The 7,389-nt window shown below is 40.4% G+C and overlaps 1 protein-coding gene across 9 annotated transcripts in view; it reads left to right on the top strand.

The window, feature by feature from the left end:
- The window catches only part of ephb3b (eph receptor B3b), a 61,368-nt gene extending 58,553 nt beyond the window's left edge, over positions 1-2,815 (top strand). For all 9 annotated transcript variants that reach the window (XM_032525519.1, XM_032525513.1, XM_032525510.1 and 6 more), the window contains one exon: positions 1-2,815. This exon is cut by the window's left edge and continues 1,407 nt beyond it. The gene's annotated coding sequence lies outside the window, so the exon portion shown is untranslated.
- The last annotated feature ends 4,574 nt before the right edge of the window (positions 2,816-7,389 follow it).

The following is a 7,389-nucleotide window of genomic DNA, read 5'->3' as shown; positions in this document are numbered from 1 at the left end:
TATATATATATATATATATATATATATATATGCAACATGATGAAACTGAGAGAAACCGTGATGGACACCTTACTTTCTACTTACTATTATCTGGATTTAGAAATAATCAAAATTCTTGTTTTAATTTCTTGACATCCTGCCCTATGTATTTATTTGTACCTCGCTCTCCAACCCCCTCCCCCCCCTCTCCCACCAACACCCAGATGGACTGTATTTGGGACAGTGGACTTGGAACAATCAGAAGAAAGGATTCACCTAATGGATTGCTGATTATTAAACATAAGAAATTGCATATAAATTGGATATTGTATTTTTGTTGTTGTTCTAAACAGCCTGTACATGTTTTGTAACAAAAACACGATAAATAACAAAAGAAAAATGGTGTTTTGACAAAATAGAAGTGTTGTTGTGGAATGTTTGATTTAGAGTAAAATTAACAGAAAGCAGAGTAAGAAGAGAGAGAATGGAGAATGTCAGGAGGTAGAGAGGAGAAGATGAACAACTACTGTCACCGCTTAGCTCTCCGTCCATTGTTATGTGAGTGTCGGTGTAGGTGTGTGCCACCTGAACTGGATATTAAGCATCCCCAATCCATTCTCATTCTCAACAGGAAGAGCATCTGTGAACCACTAAGCTGTTACTAATTGTCTTCTAGGCACATTTTTTACAACTCAAATCTTCCTGCAAACCACTCAAATGCGTCCTTTTAACTAGGTTTTAATTTTCCTCATTTACCATGGCCTCAAACAATCGCCCCAACCCATCTTATGTAGGAGGTTAAGGAGTCATTAGGGGTAGGTCCAGAGATGAAGCAGCCTACCTGCCAATCATTTAAATCGCTCCATCACTGAACCTGCAGTTTGCCTCCTTGCAACAGGATGCTCATCAGTGAATTCAGAGCTGTCAAGAGAGACCTATTGGTCTTTGTCTGTCAGGTCGGTTGCCAATCTGGCAATGCATAGATACGAGCAGGCAGTGAGCGCAGACATACGGTGGACTGACCTATCATTATCTCTCTTCATTTCCTGTCTGGCCTGCAATCATCCTGTCTCAGTTCGGACTGCTGCGTGATTAGTACAGTGCAGGATCAACAGCCCTGGCACGCAGACAGCCCCAAATCTGCAGACCCCCTCATCCTAAATGATTGCAGCTGCATCACGGAGACCATACTATTTGCACTTCTCAGAGAGGGATGTTTGAAGGTAGTGGATTAAGGGATGGGGCCGCACCACTGGTGTGATTTTCCAGACAGTCTCCATATTGTTAGGGTTGGAGCTGATCAATGCAATATGTGAATATTATTATTATTATTAGGTGTGTAATTATAACGTGATGTTGGTGGCTATGCAGTGTGTCTTCCGATTCTACTTTTGAGAGCTTCTCTTACGTCCCTTCCAAAGCCATGAAAGAATAGTATGCAAAACAATGTGTTTCCTCTTTTATATTTTTTCATCTTTTGTCACAAAGACTTTTTCACTAGTACACTCTGTTAGGGGCTTACCAAATTGTAACAGTTGTAGGGCACAGTTAGGTAGTAATTTAACTGTTAACTGTCAAACTATACAGGAAATAAGTCTCATGGCTGAGAATCAGAAGTGCAGGTATATTTAGCATGATTTGTTGTCTAGATGAGAAAGTGTTGAAAGTGCCTGTCACATGCCAAACATTTTTTTTTCTGGATGTCATTCTGCAGAATTATTTTCTTTCTCCCCAAAGCAAAACAACACGTTTATTGGAAAAGAGTGACACAGTCTACTTTTGGAGATGAGAGAAGAGCAGAATTAATGCAATCAGAAGCTCACTTTTACCCAAAGTAAAATATAATACAATATATACAATAGTACTGTCTCCTGCACTCAGCTCAATCATTCAATCAGCTAAGTCACTGTTGCAAAACTGCATGTGGCACCAAAAAAGACACAGTTCATGAGCATAAAAATAGAGCGGAGGGGCATATGGGGGCTAAACACAATCAGATGGCAGACATGCCCACTCATGAAAAATGGCAGTGCATTGAGGTTCATGAACTATTGATGAGGTGCACATGGTGAGCTGGGGTCTGGAGTTGTGTTCACCAAAGCCAACTGGCCGTGAGTGATGAGCACAACTGGCACTGTTGCGCATCTTAAAATGATTAAACCGCTGCCACATCAACTGCAAACAATTAATCTTTAAGTGGATTTTTCACACATTCATGGAAGTGTTTAATATCTCCTCCTGACAGCACACATTGCTGAAAGTAAGATGAACTGTTTGTGTGTGTGAGAGAGTGTGTGTGTGTGTGTGCATGTGTGAAACAAAAAGAATGCCATTTTATACAGAACCACTTTGATCAGCAGCATTTAGACTTTGGCAGATGTGGTTGTCTCTGTGTGCCAATAGGATTCAAACTTTCCCAACATTCCTTCCACCTTTCTTACAGCCCCCACAGATCGTCAAACACACCCACCCTTCCTGAAACTCCTCCACGTCCAACTCTAACTTTATTTTCTTCAGTTGTCTGTTTTAAATACATATACACAGTACTGCCTTTTCTTCTGTCTTCTAACAAGCTCATTCCGCATCTGTCTTTTGGTCACTTTTAAAAAAAAACTCTTCATACAAGGCAGTGAGATGTTACAGAGAGTGTTGTCCATGTATAGTGAACTGCGGGGGGACGGGACAGAGTAAAGTGCTGAGAAATTCCTCTTTTAAAAGCATTAAGATGTATTTAATGGTGCAGACATACACAACACATTACTAAAAAATGATGATACATTCTTGTAGAAATATTTTTAAAAGACTCTTTTGCAATTAAATTATTTAAGAAATGTGACCCGATCTCCTGAGTATTTATGTTGTGTTTTGAATTGATAAATTATTCATGTAAATTGTTCATCCATGAGGTACCACGCCAACACATAATCACACACATGTTCTCCACTCTTGTAATTCCTCCAAGACAAACACAATCAATTTAACTGCTTAACATTTATGGTCTTTCACTCCAATAATCATTACCAGAACTTTGTATAGTTTTTCATCACAATAACATTTCTTGTTGATAAAGTGGCACCAACGCCTTAGGTCAGATAACTATCTGCTTCAGATAAACATACCACACTCACAGATTTAATATTTCTATAAATGTGCTTGGTGTACCTGTAAATACAGGTTCATTTTTCAAAGCTGTCTGATTTGATGTTTTTCAGACAGGTTTAGCCTGTATTACCCCCTTGTCTTGGAAAAGCTTGAGGATATTTAGAGTTACATTGTCTGTAATTTTTTTTGTAATGCTGTGTAAAGCTCTCATCTTTATAGCTACAGGCACCTGATGAATGGATATTGATCCTTGGGAGAAGTTACCCAGAGTTCATGTATTTCTAATGCTCCTTTCAGTTCCTTGCCATTTTTGAAGTTAAATACCACTAATCAAAGCAGTTTTCTAAATTTAGATTTATAAAAAATGTACACTTTATTAATCCCGCAAGGGGAAATTACAATTTAAATTCCATTGTTATTCCACACAGGCCTGATACACACACATGCTCAGTACCTATACATGCACTAACTGGAGAAATGTCAGAATAAGCGTGCTGCCCATGGAAAGGCACCTGAGCAGTTGGGGGTTTGGTGCCTTGCTCAAGAGCACCTTGGCAGTGCCCAGAAGGTGAACTGGCACCTCTCCAGCTACCAGTCCACCACCATACTTTGGTCCGTATGGGGATTTGAACCTGCGACCCTCCAGTTCCTAACATGTGACCAGAGGAATACTAACATGTAGTGAGCAAATTTCAAATCAGATTTCTTTGTGCAAAAGTTAACATCAGAACAGGATGGATTTGCTCTCAGCCTCACAAAGTTTGAAAGACGTGTGACAACCAAATCAAAACATTAGCAATCCATAGAGTCATGTCAGTGCCATGCAACACCAAAGCTCCCCATATTGTCTTTTAAGCTCACTAATTTATATGAGCTCCTCTCATCTCTGCAGGCCCTGAGCCAACACTCTTGTTTTGCAGACAAAAAAGAGAAAGATGCTCAGATCATAGATTCTACCTCATCCGCCCCTCGCCTTGTCCCCTGGCTCTCCCTTTCCCTGTCCAATTAAATACAGAGCCTTGGAACTGGTGGTCTCGGTGTCTGGGTAGAGCAGATATTTTTGAAACGCTCCCCCCTAGATGCGCTCAGAGAAGTTCCAACAGAGGATTATGTGGGTTCTTTTTGTGTTTCAGCAGGCAGAATAATTTTATCTCAGATTTTTCCAACTTCTACAGCTTCTTGTTCTCCACTGTTTTTGCAGGTGACAAACACTCTGTATCTAAGGTCCAGCAGTATTTCACGGACAAACAATCTGCATTTTCTTGGCACAACTTTGGCAGAGGAAACTTAAAAACCCCAATGTAAAGAAACAAAATTAACTATGACTACTGTGTGTTGTGACGGACCAGAGAACATATAATCGGTTTGGAGTTGTTTTGACTAGCCCAGATAGTGGTTGCTTCTTGCTCGATACGTAGTATAATCTGTCAGTTGGAAGTAAATATGGACCAATGCCAAGATGAACTGGAGCACTGTTTACTTTCCTACAGCTATTGACATAGTGTCGCATTACTCCAAGCTGGAGAAAATCAATTGCACAAGGGCCTGTTTCATCAAAATATGCCATATAATGCAATGGGGGAATTATTGAGACATCAATTAAGATAAATGTATTATCCCTGCTTGGTCAGTGAGGCTACATTAGCATAAATATCGTAATGAATTAGCATGTCTTAGCGTGTCTCAGTCAAATGTCGTTCAGGATGAGGATCAATACGAAACATGATCACACAGCAACATAAAAAAAAAGAAATCCACTCCCTTAACCCCTCCTTACTCACTCCTTCTCCTCATTTCCAAAGCCAAACTCTGTCTCCCTTTATTGTCTCTTATTCCCTACAGACGATCCCTCACTCTCCCCCTCTTATGAGCTCCCCACTAACACCCCCTCACCCGTTCTCTGTCTACTTTTTCAACCTCTCCCATCTCTTCTGCCATAATCCCTCTCTCTTACTTTAGCTTGGCACAGCTAATTGGTCACGTCTGTACTGTGACATGGGGACCTGACATAATTGCTGGACAAATAGCGAGGCATTTAGCTTCGGACCTGTCTCAGCTAAGCTGTACACAGACACCAGCCGACTGGAAAGCCTAATTACCACTCCAAGCCTGCAACTTGCTAATTGGCAAATACTTCCAACAAAGAAATGTGTGTGCCTTTGTGCATGTGTGTGTTTGTCTGCACCTCTGTTTCCTACTTTTATTTAAGGGTCCTATGAAACAAACAACTAAAAATGAAATAAAATAAAGGAATACGTATGATGAGTCATCGGAAAGATATGCCTACCAGAGTTACAAAATGTGTAATTAAATTTCTTGAATTTCATTTGGAATGGTCATCTGTGGAGTGTCAATTTTAGTGTGAGATACATCGCATTTCCTGTTGTTGTATTATTTTGCTGTTTGTCATGACAGTGCTAATTAAACGCTCCCTTTGATTTGCTTAGCTCATTCCAGACTTTCTCCACACACCATGTTTTTGTTTTTTTACTCTCCTTTTTATACCACTCTTCAACACCCCCACACCATCTTTTCAACACATGCACTCTCTTGCAGACGGATTGAACTGATTATCACTTCCCAGTTTTTTTGGTTAATTACAAATACTTTAACAAAATGTTCTTTCACAGTATTCAATATGTTTGCAACAATTTTAGCATGTTTCTTCCTTTACTTTCACTTAGCCTTTTAGACAGTCATGACTGTAGACGGATGAATGAAAAAGTAGCAATGGGTTACGATTAGTCTTACACACTGTAACTAATATAAAGCATTTTTTTTAAATAGTCAAGTGATTCGTGCAGAACATAGAAACGCTTAATGTAGCTATACATAAATAAAGTAAGTAAATATTTCTATAGCAAAATAATGTGTTTTTAAGTTTCTCCAGTGGTCCCGATGATCGCTTCTATTCAAAGGAACATCAGAAAAGATTATTTCCCTTCTAAAACCCCTGAAATATTTGCCCACCCGCTCACATTGCCCTGTTCCTCAAAAAAGGGACCGACCTTTTCTGCCCCAGAACAAGCATCCTATTGTTGGGTGTTTGGGTGCAGCTGCATGGTCTTTCTGTCTGATGGGTTGAGTATGTCTGCCAGGGAAACAATATTTGACAGGACTGCACCCGGGGACCGTGGGGTGACCTGGAGTTCAGGGTCAAAGCTGGGTGCTTGGTGGGAATCTGTCACATGTAAGAGGTATGGCAGCCTTCAGGTACGGCGAGGCCATTTACCAAGCACATCAAAATGCCGCCATGGAAAGATGGCTGCAGTTATCAAGATAGAGCCTTAATTCACTGTAAACAGAGTGTAATACCAGCACAACGATGCATAAATCACATGGCCTAGCATGAAACCGCACTGAAGTGAGCATGCTACTCAGGGGAAAAGACCTCACACACACAGCAATGCATACACGATGCTTGGCAAGATAATTATTCAGCTTTCTTCCAGCCCCCTGCTGTGCTTGTGTCCTCATCATAGTTCAGCAGATGTCTAGTAGGCTTGTGTGTCTTTTGGAGAGTTTTTTTGCGCACTATACTGTTTGCAAAAGGCTTCAGGCTACTTTCCTTTACAGAAATAAACACTCCAGTGTCACTATGCTAACCAAAAACAAATGATCTCAATATAGAAATGCTAATCTGCACCTCCTTGAATTTATTGATATGTTTAAGACTCTAAGCTTGAGGATGGGTGCTGATATGTAGAACAGCACAGTCAATAGGAGACAAACATATGAGTTAATCTTTTAATCAGCTGATTGACCTATCTGCAGGAGCCTTTTTGTTGACTATCTATCTGTCTGTACCTGTTTCCGGAAAATAAATCATTGTACCGAATGAAAATAAACAACAAGCATTCTCAGTTTAGGTGACATAATCACGAAGAATAACTTCACAACAAGCATCTGCTGGCCACTATTTTGTTGATGTGAATAATTCCGCCGCACCATTGATAATCTTGCTCCCCAACTAAAAATAATTATATAGCGTGTACTTTGCACAGAGAGACGGTCATGACATCACAGAGTCAAGGTCATTTTTCCTCTCGATTGGTGTCATCGGTAGGCATGAAGGGAAGGGCCTTGTTCCTGCCTGACATCTCATTAACTGCTTGTCGATATTTATCAGTCTTAATCAGAGCTGTGGCAGGTCTGGTGTGATTACTTCCTGGCTGTGAAAGCAATCACACCCCGTCCTCCCCACTGTCCTTGATTTACAGAGGGAAAAAAAAAGTCTGCCATGTTTGAGGAAGTTTGAGAGGCCCGGGGAAAAATAAAGACGGAGTTGAAAGAAGCAAACTCCCAGCT

This window comes from Etheostoma spectabile, chromosome 9, assembly GCF_008692095.1.
Source record: "Etheostoma spectabile isolate EspeVRDwgs_2016 chromosome 9, UIUC_Espe_1.0, whole genome shotgun sequence".
NCBI classification, from domain to species: Eukaryota; Metazoa; Chordata; class Actinopteri; order Perciformes; family Percidae; genus Etheostoma; species Etheostoma spectabile.
The sequence above is the reverse complement of the archived record's forward strand: the minus strand, read 5'-3'. Positions and strand labels throughout refer to the sequence as shown.